Source organism: Chenopodium album, chromosome 9 (genome assembly GCF_948465745.1).
Source record: "Chenopodium album chromosome 9, dcCheAlbu1.1, whole genome shotgun sequence".
NCBI lineage: Eukaryota > Viridiplantae > Streptophyta > Magnoliopsida > Caryophyllales > Amaranthaceae > Chenopodium > Chenopodium album.
Window position 1 is genome coordinate 49,817,621 of NC_137842.1, and position 10,895 is coordinate 49,828,515.

The window sequence follows — 10,895 nt, forward strand, 5'->3', positions numbered from 1 at the left end:
TAGAGAGTATGACTATTATAGAGCAAAAGAAACAAAATCATGAGTTTCAAAAAATAATTCAGATGCATACAACATACTTGCCCATACAAAAGTTTAGTACTCAATAATTCATCATGAAATTCATATCAAAACACTTCATTAACATAAATTTCATGAGTTAGAATAAGTGACTCCTAAATTCTAAATTAAGAGGTTTTCATTTTTCTCCATTGTTGCACACAAGGTGGATGTCATCTACTTTCTCGAGCTTCAAATCAGTAACAAAATTTGAACTCAAAAGAAAGAATTTGAATAAAGCGAGAATAGAGGAAAAAATTGAATGGCATTTCATTTTTCTTCTTACTTGTGCCAACAGACGACAAATATTACTAGGCTTGACAAATTTCATTTGTAAAAATTATGAATGGTCGAAAACAATATAAACACACTATTTTCATTGTTTCCAAGAACCTAGTTTTTATCATAATAACACGAAACATAGGATTTCAAGACCCATTTCAAGCAACATGAAAGGGTCAAATTTTTAAAAAACAAGCAATTCATTTAAGTCACCAAACACTGGTGGACTACAACAGTCGAAAATATAAAATGGGGGCTTAAAGGTTCGAGATATAGCCCAATTACACCAGTTCGATGATGTCTTCATGAATCTCTTAAACTAACTAGTTTTGTGAAAATCTTGAAATCACAATTTTATAAGTGAAGAATAATAACCATCGGTTATTTTTATCATTGATAAAACCAACTTTGCAACTTATGCATAAAAAAATATACACAAGTCGCAAGAAAAATTTCATGCCATTATCAAAGTTCAAAATTTTATTTATAATTTTAATGAATAATTGTTGTTCTAACCACTTAAATTTACATTAAAATTAACGATTATAATCTATTTGAGAAAAAAAAAGAGAGAGAGAAATAAAGTTCAAGCTTAAATTCAAAATTAAATGAAAAAAATCACATATATGCTTGTATATGCTCATATAGAATCAATACTTTACAACTTCACATGAAACTTGTTGCAATACATTGCTTAAACATATCACAACAACATAGAACAAACAAATTCATGAAAACAAGTCGAATAAAAAACCCCAACTTCTAGTTAGGATTCTTCATTCGGCTTTCTTCATTTTATTGACCAAGTTCAAAGTCTTGTAAAATAAAAGGCGCAAGATTTACTTTCCTTAGCTGCAAATGACAACAAAAAATGGAAAGAGATCAAAATTAGAGAAAGAGGAGAAGAAGAGAGTGAGCTGCAGATCGCCCTTCTCCAATTCTTCTTACTAATTAAAATATTGGGCGCAACTCATCAAGTTGCTCGAGGCATCCAAGCGCAATCCAGTTTCTTGCGTGCGCCTGGCAGCGCGACCCACTAAGTTGTGTATGGACACTGGTCACTTAAAAGACCAGTACCAGATTTCGATCCGTTTTAAAAAAAATTCCCAACGGTTTTGTACGTCGTTAGACATAATGACGCGCTAATTATCAAAATCTTTTAAAATTGCTTTGCATTAGTAGTTTATTTTCTTATTTGTTTGCTTTTTGCATCATCCTACATGCAAACCGTGGTTTATGCCAACCTTAAGCATACGTTTTAGACGTTTTTCATGAGCGTGCCTCAAGACGTTCCTTAGTGGTGCTTTACGTAAAAGCTCCCATAGACAGGTTTGTCATTTTATTATACTGACTTTTGAAATGTCACATTCTATTATTTCTTTTTGGCGGTCACAGCAAAAAGGATGGCATTATCATACAGCGTAAAGTTGTAAGGTGTTATCATACAACATAAAAATGTATGGCGTAGGTGTTGCATAAAATTTCACCTCTTCCCAGCCAACGTCATCTACCTCTCGTAACTAAAATGGCAGAATTTGTATACTTTCTTTATTTAGTTGTCATCTACAATGAGTCAAATGGCGTGCCGAACCATTCGAGGACAAACACTTCTTGATTGGAAGCAAAATAGGTAGTTAGTGAGCTTATTGGCTTACCAGACATTTAGGGTGTTTGTCTACCCCCTGTATAAAGAGCGAACTGCAATGTCAAAGCAAATACGGTAGTAGTGAGCTTACTGGCTTACCGGACAGTTAGGATGTCCGTCCACCCCAAGAATAAAGAGCGACGTGCGATGTCACATCTATTTAGGCACGTGCCCCAGTCCTAAGACACGTGTTTTCATCTTATGGCCAAAACTGCTAAGAAATTTGTCGATTTTCTTCTATCTAAATGGATTTGAATATATGCCTTCAGTCCGGATACATGTATTTCTATCTTGTGGACACCAAATAGTGCGTTTTTACAAGAAAGTGTCAAGAGTTGTATTCACGTGTTGGGCTATGTTTGCCAAAACACCTCCCCTTTTATCATCTTTTTAGCTTGTTAAAATCAAGCTAAGTTTCAATGACATACTGAGGGACTTTAGATCAATGATGCCATAATTGAGAGGATATCATCCTCTTTACTCTTTTTTTAACCGATTTCTTCTAATGACTTGACATCACCGAGAACAGTCTTTACTTGTAAAAGCGTTCTACATTTGAAAAGGATCAATCTAGATTCTTTAGCGCATTCAGACTAAAAAATATTTTTTCTAGCCTTAGCAGCTACTTGTCTCGAACATTTAGCGAGATAGGAAGAGTTTCAACATTCTCAACACTACTAAAAGATTCCTTATTCTAAAGGAACTTCACAGAATGAGTCTCAAATTTATTTCCTTGACTACATTGATCATTGTCTATACTAAACACGATCAAAGTGGGGGATAACTATAGACACCCATTTTTGGCCTCTTGTCCCAAAAGGAAGTGCGATGATGTTACAAAAACTCGTTCTTCACACTAGTAGAATAAATGTGATGGCAAGCGGTTATAGGTAAGCGGTTTACAAAATCCGCTTCCCATTAGATTAATAAAAAAAAAAAAGAGGGAAGTGTAATGGCCAGCAGTTTGCCTTGAACCGCTTACCATTAGTTAAATTGGCAAGCGGTTTAAGGCCAAACCGCTGGCCATTTTAAAAAAAAAAGCGGGATAATATACCCTTTTCTTCTCCTCCCACGAAATTTCAGCAGCGCATTTCACTTCTTCGTTCTCACTTCACTCCTCCTCTTTGTCTCCCGCCTTCACTCCTCCTCTCTGTCTCCCTCGTCCTCACCTCTCTTCTCACTTCTTCAGATTCCGGCCACCACCACCACCACTCCATTCATATTCAATTTTTTTTTATTTGGCTATTAATTGAAGCTGCGTTTGGGGGGTCGTGGGTCGAGGCTGCTGCTGGTGGTGGGTCGAGGCTGCTGGTGGCTGGTGGTGGGTCGAGGCTGCGGCTGGTGGTTGCTCGAGGCTGCTGGTGGCTGGTGGTGGGTCGAGGCTGCTGGTGGCTGGTGGTGGGTCGAGCCCAAGCTAAGCACGCATTCTTCAATCTTTGTCTTTCTCACTCTCAAATTAGGGTGAGTTCTTGCTAAATTTTAGTTTCATATGTATTAATTAGTATTAATTGTTTGGTATTCCAAAATTTCAAGTTAGGGTTTCAAGTAGTTAATCCAAGTTTCATATGTAGCTTTGAATGAAATTGTTTGAATTTGAGTAGCTTTGAATGAAATTTATGAATAGAATATATATTAGTTAACATTTTAGTTTGTTAAATGTGGTTAGTAAATTGCAATGTATGAATATATATATATATATATATATATATATATATATATATATATATATATATAAGTAAACTTAGTTTGATTTTGTATGTATGTTAATTTAATTATTAGCCCTATTTAAATTAATGAACTTGTTTATTGTTGAATGTCAAATAAATGCAAATAATAATTGAATGTTTGCATCATCATTTGCCTAGATACCCGTTCGAGTCTTTCTCAATAGGAGAAAGTCTTGAATAGTCCCCAGTTGGGACTGTTCTTGGACGTTTAATCTCACTTAGGTAGTGAATGTATGTCTCTTTTTCGATTTTAAGGAATATCCGGGCTTCTCATTTTCTTACCATGTTCTCTGGGAACATATGTAGGTAAGTTATTACCTATATCGTGTACTTGGAGAACTGGGGGGAAATGCTGCTGGATTTTCCTTAAAATTGAAAAGTTGACATACATTAACTAGTGAGATTAGACATTTAAGGATGGGTTAGGTTGGAGTGATAAGGACCTTTTGGGAGCATTCATTTTTACGATTTATGGATGATATATATGATATGTACTTTGATTACATAATATATGTTACATTTATCATTGTTTGAAATGTGTTGGTATGTTTAAAGGCAATTTAAATCGTCAATGGATCGCGGTTGGATGTATGGTAGACGTGATACATCGGAATTTTTTAATGGGGTTCAAGAGTTTTGCAAGAGTGCTTCACAGTATCAGCTTAAAACGGGTGTCAATTACCTTTATTGTCCTTGTGTCAATTGTAATAATGTCATAAGGGTCAATAGTGTGGATACCATCATGGCTCATGTACAATGTCATGAGTTTAGGCCTCAATATCATGTTTGGGTTTGGCATGGTGAGAAGGGATCGTATAGGGAGAATGTTGTTGGCAATGAGACGCATGTTGAAAGTGTCGAGGTTCATGTTGAAGAAGAAAATGGGAGTGATAATGGTAGTGAAGGGGATGACACCGAGGATGGTGGTGGTGATGATCACTTGGATGAGATGATGCGTGATGTTGAAGGTGAATTTGGTGACCGACCTGATGTATTTGAGTCATTATCAGAGGCTGCCAAAAAGCCTTTGTATCTCGGGTCCAAAAAATACATAAAACTCTCAGCCGTGCTTACACTATTTAACATTAAGTCTAAGCATAACTGGAGTGACACTAGTTTCACTTCTTTGTTGACTGCGTTATGTGATATGTTGCCAGATGGGAATGAACTTCCTAATTCCTATTATTATGCAAAGAAACTAATGTGTCCATTTGGTTTGGAGTATAAAAAGATACATGCATGTCCTAATGACTGTGTTCTGTATCGAAATGAATATGAAGAGTTAGAGGAGTGTCCACGTTGCGGTAAGTCGCGTTACAAGCGATCAAGCTGCAATGCTGGTAGTAAAGGACCTCTTGCCAAGGTGTTGTGGTATCTTCCTATTATTCCAAGGTTAAAGCATCTATTTTCAATTCCAAAAGACGCCAAGAACCTAAGATGGCATGCTGAGGGAAGAAAGAAAAATGGTTTGTTGAAGCATCCTGCTTACTCTCCAAAATGGAAGAACATCGATATGAAGTTTAGGGCATTTGGTGGTGAAGTCAGAAATTTAAGGCTTGGGTTGTGCACAGACGGTATGAATCCATTTGGCACTCTTAGTACTAAACACAGCACATGGCCGGTACTTTTAGTGATTTACAACTTGCCTCCGTGGTTGTGTATGAAACGGAAATATATAATGCTTTCACTTTTGATAACGGGGCCAAGGCAACCTGGAAACGACATTGATGTTTACCTTGAGCCCCTCATTGATGATTTGAGAAAGTTGTGGGACGAAGGTGTTACCGTTTATGATGCCCATAAGAACGAGATGTTTCTTTTGCGTGCTGCCCTTATGTGGACCATCAATGATTTTCCTGCATAAGGAAATCTGTCCGGGTACAAGAACAAAGGGCATAAAGCATGTCCCATTTGTATTGATGACACACCAAACGTGTACCTTGACCACTATGGAAAAGATGTGTACGTGAGGACCCGAAGATTTCTTAGGCGCGATCATCCGTATCGTAAGAAGAAAAAGGCCGTCGATGGGAAAGTTGAGGAGGGGGTTGCGCCTAGGCCATTGAGTGGAAAGGAGGTTTATGAGAGAGTGAAGGGTATTCCATGTGTTTTTGGTAAAACAACGAAACCAATTGACCCACACGCTCTCTTTAAAAAGGAATCAATCTTTTGGAAGCTTGAGTACTGGAAAGAACATGATGTTAGACATTGTCTCGATGTGACGCATATAGAGAAGAATGTTTGTGATGCAATTCTGGGGACAATTATGAACATTCCTGGAAAAACGAAAGATGACAAGAATGCGTGGTTAGATTTGCAAGAGTGGGGTGTTCGTCCGGAGTTGTGGGTTCAAGCTAAGGTAGGGATGACGAAGGTTAAGGAAAAGGGAAACGAAGATGGTGGTCAACACCGTAAGGGGAAGCGCAAGGACAAGGCCACGGGTATCGCAAAGAAGAAAGGTGACGGAAAAGGAAAAACCCAAAAGGTGTATTTACCTCCAGCTTGCTACACATTATCAAAGGAAGAAAAACGGAGGTTTTGTGCTTGTTTGTATGACATTAAGCTTCCTTCTGGGTTCTCGTCAAACATGAAAAGGCTTGTTTCCTTAAATGGAGAATTGAAGTTGACAAGTATGAAATCCCATGATTGTCACATGATGATGCAAGTTTTCCTACCGATTGCACTTCGTGGAATTTTACCAAAGCACGTGAGAGAAGTTATAACAAGCCTCTGTGAGTTTTTCAATACTATCTGCAGCAAAGTTCTTGATCCCTTTACACTTGATGCTCTCCAGGCGACTGTTGTGGTAACTATGTGCAAATTTGAGATGTTTTTCCCGCCTTCACTTTTTGACATAATGGTGCATTTGATTCTGCATTTGGTTCGTGAGATTAAGTTGTGCAGTCCAGTATTTATGAGGTGGTGCTACCCTTTTGAACGACACATGGGTACACTGCAAGATAAAGTAAGAAATCCAGCCCATCCGGAAGGTAGTATGATACAAGGAATTGTGTCCGAGGAAATTGGGAATTTCGTGGCAAAGTATGTTGCCGTTGCCGAACCTATTGGGCTTCCTACATCCCGACATGAAGGGATACTTGATGGTCATGGCACAATCGGGTCAAAAAGGATTTGGGCTGCTCGAGATCAAATCATGCAAGCTCACTTATTTGTGCTTCATCATATTGCGGAGGTTCACCCATATTTAGAAGAGCACATGGATAGTTTTGATGATTGTCATTTATGGCACTCATAGGGTAGTCTTTTAGGGTTATTTCTTTCCCCTTTTCATGCTTTCTTCTTTTATTTTAGGTCCTTTTTCCTTTAGTTTCTGTTTTTCCTCTTTTCTTTTTGATTCTCGTGTTTTTATCGTGTTTTCCTTTATTTGGCTCTTTTTCCCTTTTAGTTCCTTTCTTTTTTTACTTGTGTAGGTATTGTGAGAATCACTTTGGCAAAGGATTCAATTTGGGACCTTAATGATCAAGCAAGGAAGAAGCATTTGGCTAGAGAGGGCTTAGGGAGGCCTTGGAGAGGCCTCGGAGAGGCTTACAAGGCAAATCCAGCAGGCCGCGGGCGCGGGCCTATGTTACTCAAAATTGCCAAAACTTGGCAGGAACTTGCCGCGGTTGCCCCGCAGGCTCTCCGCAGGCGCGGGTAAAATGGAGAGGCCGCTCCATTCAGAGAGACCGCGACCCCCTGATCAGGCTTTGAGAGCAGGGGATTAGCTGCGGGCGCGGGTTTCACTGCCGCGGGCGAGGGTCTCTGTTGCCGCGGGCGCGGGGTCTGCCCAGATAGCCCGCGGAGGGTTCCGTACCCATTTCTCCGCGGGCACGGGTCTATCGAGAGAGGGCGCGGGAGTTGCCGATTTCTTCTTTGCTTATAAATAGAATTGTATTTCCTTTTTTTGAAACCAACTTTTTGATAATTTTTCATTTAGCTTAGTTTTAGAGAGAGAATCTAGAGAGAAGTTAGAGAGAAGTTCTTGGTTTTGGATTTGTAACTCAACATTTGATCAATCAAGTTTGGATTTCTTCATTTTCAATCATCAATATTAGTGAGAATCTCTTCCTTCTTTCATCTTTTACTTACTTGCTATTTGATTTTTGCTTATTGCTTGTTCTTCTTTGGATCTGAATTTGATATTGTTGATTATTTTGATTTCTCTTAGATTTTGATATAGAAATGAATATTAAAGCAATATCTAGTTGTTTGTTCTTAAATTTCACCATGATTAGTGAGTAGATTAGTTGCTAGGGAAAGGGGGAAGCATGTTTGATTAATGAAATTGCTAGTTGATGCTCTTTGATTGATTGATTTGTTGCAATTAAATTGGTTGACATAGTTTTTCATGTGATTGATTAGACTAGGAGTGATCAACCTATAAGATTAATCTAGATTGCATTGCAACTCTTAATGACATGAACAATTGAATTGAAAGTTGCTCTAATTGATTGGGTTTGCTTGTGATTCTTCTTGATTTGCCTTTCATAGTGACACCTAGATTGGCCTATAAGAGATAGCATTTGAACTCTTTTGATTGCTACTATTGTTTGTCCATTGCAAAACTTGAATTAATTGATTGAGCTCTAAACTAGCATTATCATTCAACTTGCATGTGGAACCCATATCCCTAGTGTTTAGACCTTTGTTTTACTTGTTTAGACTTGCTTATTTTACCATAGTGCCAACCATAATATCAAATCCATCTTCGAGGTAGCTTGACTTAGACTCTAGTTTTTATCATTGCATTCCCTAGGGATCGACCCTTAACTTGCCCTATATTCATATAAGGTTGGTTAGGTGTTTACAAATTTTGTTTGACTTGGGGGAAGGGTAGATAACGACATACATTTTTCCCTTGTCAAAATGGCGCCGTTGCCGGGGAGTGCTATTGGTGCTTAGCTTTTGTTGTTGAGTCTACTTCATTTTAATTGACAAAAAAAAAAATTTCAAAAAGATTTTGTTTCTTTAGGCTACACTTGTAGCCGTGCTACTAATATTTTCTTTGAAGTTTTGCATGCATAGAGCTCGTGATCGATCCATTGTGCCTTTTGACCCGGAAATTGAAAGGACTCTCTCAAGAAGAAGAGTAGCTAATCGATTATCCTTGGGGTATAGTTCTTCAAGTGAAGAAGAGATTGAAGAAGAGCAAGGCATGGGAGAAAATCCGAGAGTGGCCTTGAAGGAGCTAGGAATACCCGGTGCTTATAGGTTTGAGAGCGGGATAGCTCCGCCTACAACACCGGCAAATGATTTCGAGATTCGGCCGGCCATGATCACCTTAATTGAAAGGAGGCAATATAGTGGGGCTAAGAATGAGAACCCGTTGAACCATCTTAAAGAATTTAAAAAATATTGCAACACCATAAAAGTCAACGGAGTTTCTCAAGAGTTCATACGCCTCAAGTTGTTCCCCTTCTCTCTTATAGGAAGATCCTTAGAGTGGCTAGATAAAGAGGTGAAGCCCAATTCCTTGAGAACATGGGATGATGTTACAAAGGCCTTCTTGTCCCGTTTCTACCCTCAAAAGAAGACGGGGGAGGCAAGAGCCTTGATTCAAGGGTTCAAGCGAAGGCCAAATGAAAGCCTTTACGAAGCATGGGAGAGATACAAAGAGTATCAAAGGGAGTGTCCTCACCACGGAATCCCAACATACCAAGTGGTCCAAATCTTCTATGGCGGTTTAAGTCCCCAAGGCAAGTCATGCCTTAATGGGGGGGCCGGGGGTCCTATCATGAACAAGACCGAAGAAGAAGTGGTGGACATCATTGAGGACGTGGTGACGTACTATAGAGATTGGCAAGATGGGGAGAGAGACTCTTCAAGCAAGCAATCTTCATTGTACTCGGTAGACCATCTAAATGCGATCAACAACCTTTCCTCCTAAATGACAAACTTGGGAAAGGAGATGACCGCAATCAAAGCCAAGTTGGAGAGCACTTCTACTTCATCCCAAGCTTCGAATCTTCCCTCCCAATTTAAGGGGAGAGGTACTCCTTCTAACTCTCAACCCCCTCCCTCTTCACATAATATGCCTATGGGATGTTTGTTTTGTGATGCATGTGGATCGTATGATCATGACTCTAGTAAATTGTCCTAATGAATGTGTTGATGAGTTTGATAACAATGAGAGTGAGCATGTGAATTATGTGTCAAATAATAATGCTCAAAGGTTTGATAATCAAAGAGGTCAATGGAATAGGAATTACCAAAACCAAGGCAATTTTGACAACTATAATCAAGGTGGTGGTTATAGAAACCAAGGGAACCAAGGTTTTCGTGGTAGCTATAATAATCAAGGTTATAGTGGCCAAAATCAAAGCTAAAATTATGGTAATCAAAACCAAGGTTATGGAAATCACAACCAAGGTAGTGGTAACCATAATCAAGGTGGTGGTAACCATAATCAAGGTTATGGACAAAATCAAAATAGGGGTACTTGGAACAATCAAGGGAAAGGGAAATTTTCAAAATAATGCTCAAAGAGGTCCCCCACCCGGATTTGTTCCAAGGACTCAAGGAGAGAATTCCTATTCCCAACCTTATTCACCTAGGACCAATTTGGAAGAAATAATTGAGAATCAAACCAAGTTGTTGAACACATACATGGCCGTTAGTGATAAGAAGTTCAATGAAATGATGACCCACAATAAAATGCTTGAAAATCAAATTTCTCAACTTGCTAATGCTTTGAAAGATCATGCAAGCCCTTCTTCTTTACCTTCCCAAGGTCTTGATCCCAAGAAACACGTGAATAATATTGTTACTAGGAGTGGTAAGGTTCTTGAGGAGAGATTGCCTAGGAAGGGTGAGGATAAGGAGATTCCTAAGAAAGCCATGGTTGAGAATGAGAGGGATAAGGGATCATTGGATGAGGTTGTGGTTGAGACACCTAGAGAGGTGAGAGTAGAGAAAGAAATTGTGAAACCCAAGCTCCCTTACCCACAAAAATTCATGAGACACAAATTGGATGAGCAATTTGGGAGATTCATTTATATGCTAAAACAACTTCATCTTTCCCTACCTTTTACCGATGTGATCAACCAAATGCCAAATTATGCCAAATTCCTCAAGGACATTTTGAGTGGGAAAAGGACTTGTGAGGTTGTGGAAACTATCAATTTGACCGAAAATTGTAGTGCTATCATCATGAACAAAATGCCACCCAAATTAAAAGACCCCGA

General features: G+C 38.8%; 1 pseudogene; it reads right to left on the minus strand.

Moving 5' to 3' along the window:
• Positions 1 to 9,258: 9,258 nt before the first annotated feature.
• Positions 9,259 to 9,357, minus strand: LOC145561198 (small nucleolar RNA R71; annotated as a pseudogene).
• Between the last annotated feature and the right edge of the window lie 1,538 nt (positions 9,358 to 10,895).